Here is a 1,910-nt window from a genome sequence, read left to right as displayed (position 1 = left end):
TCTCCGCTTTTCTGTTTTTCTTTTTGCAGACGCCGCCCTGCTCTCATCAGCCCCTGGCCCGCCATCTCCTTGAGTCCTAACACCATGCCTTCAATTAAGTTGCAGAGTTCTGATGGAGAGATATTTGAAGTTGATGTTGAAATTGCGAAACAATCTGTGACTATTAAGACCATGTTGGAAGATTTGGGAATGGATGATGCAGGAGATGTTGATCCAGTCCCCTTGCCAAGTGTTAATGCAGCAGTATTAAAAAAGGTCATTGAGTGGTGCACCCAGGGACAGATGACATCCCTGTTTGGGATCAAGAATTCCTGAAAGTTGACCAAGGAACACTTTTTGAGCTTATATTGGCATCAAACTACTTAGACATCAAACGTTTGCTTGATGTTACCTGCAAGACTGTTGCCAATATGATCAAGGGGAAAACTCCTGAGGAGATTCGAAAGACATTCACTATCAAAAACGATTTTACTGAAGAAGAGGAAGCCCAGGTACGCAAAGAGAGCCAGTGGTGTGAGGAGAAGTGAAATTTTGTGTCTGATGCTGTAACACTGTAAGGATTGTTCCAAATACTAGTCGCACTGCTTTGTTTATAATTGTTAATATGAGAAAAACGGTCCACAAATGCAGCAGCAAATCAGTTGTATTAGCAGAATGTTGTCCTCATTGCATGTGTAGTTTCAGTACAGATTCCAAACTTATGGCTCCGTTTCTTCTAGTATGATCAAAAGTTCTTTTTTCTTTGCTCTGAATAAAATTGAACTGTGGGTTCTCTATAGAAAGTAGCATTTTGGGCTCTCCCTCTTTTTGTAAAGCAATTTCTGCCTAGTTTATTGTCCAGTTAACTTTAGTTTAGTGACTTTTAAAAGTTGGCATTGTAAGTAAAACAACTTGCAAAAAATTTTCTGAAACAGAATTAACAACGTATTATCTTTATTCATGAGTTGGAAACTGGAAAAAGGCTACTTGAGGTAAATGTTATCAGAGTGGGGTTATCAGAATGTCTTCCAGCTTCCTGGAGTCAGAGTACCACTGGTATTGATTAGCCTGTATGTAGCAGGGCTCCCTTAATTGGATCTGAGGACTTGTTTTTGCATTTTTAATCCTCTCAGCTTTGAATATGTTGGCTAGAGGCTCAGTTACTACTCAGTTTGTGTTTTGGGAGGAAACAGAATTAGACAGTTTGCTGGCTTTTCAATTAAAAAAGACACTTAACCCATGTGGTGTGTCATCTTTTTATAATCAGTAATCCTATGTAGGGAAAACCATAAACACTACTTGCATGTAAAAAATAATTTAACCTTTAATGTTAAAATGTATGGCATAACCCAGAAAGCGTCAGTCACGAATGCAAGATACTTTCAATAAAAAGTAAGTTACATAAAAAAAAAAAAGAAAAAGAAAATATAGGATCCAGTCTTCATGACTGCAAGTTAAGGAAAGATTTTCTAAAGAAGAATCATAAAGCAAGCACCCTGAAGGAAAAGGACTGACAAATTTGAAAACATTGAAATTTAAAACTTCATGAAATTAATTAAGTCATAAAAAAGATAAAAGGTAATTGTGACATATATGATGAAAAAAGGATTAGTATTCAGAATACCACTAATCAATAAGAAAGCCAAACCACCCAAGAGAAAAATGGGAAAAGAATATTAATTTTCGGAAGAAATCCAAACAGCAAGTAAGCTTACGAAAATAATACTTCTATAACTAATAATCAAGGCAATGCAAATTAAAACAACAACGAGACACCATTTTATATCCATCCATTAGACTGGAAAAATTTTTGAATTCTGACAGTGCCAAGTGTACATTACTGGTGGGAAGATACATTTATTTAAAAAAAAAAAACAAAACACTATGGAGAGCAATTTTGCAGTATTTAATCAAGTTGAAGATAGGCATTC

The 1,910-nt window shown here is 35.8% G+C and overlaps 1 pseudogene; it reads left to right on the top strand.

Annotated features, from left to right (window-relative positions):
- Window positions 1-754, top strand: LOC137775314 (S-phase kinase-associated protein 1 pseudogene; annotated as a pseudogene).
- Window positions 755-1,910: the final 1,156 nt, after the last annotated feature.

The sequence above is a fragment of the Eschrichtius robustus genome, chromosome 13 (genome assembly GCF_028021215.1).
Source record: "Eschrichtius robustus isolate mEscRob2 chromosome 13, mEscRob2.pri, whole genome shotgun sequence".
NCBI classification, from domain to species: domain Eukaryota; kingdom Metazoa; phylum Chordata; class Mammalia; order Artiodactyla; family Eschrichtiidae; genus Eschrichtius; species Eschrichtius robustus.
Note: the sequence above shows the minus strand (reverse complement) of the source record. Positions and strands in the feature narration are given on the sequence as shown.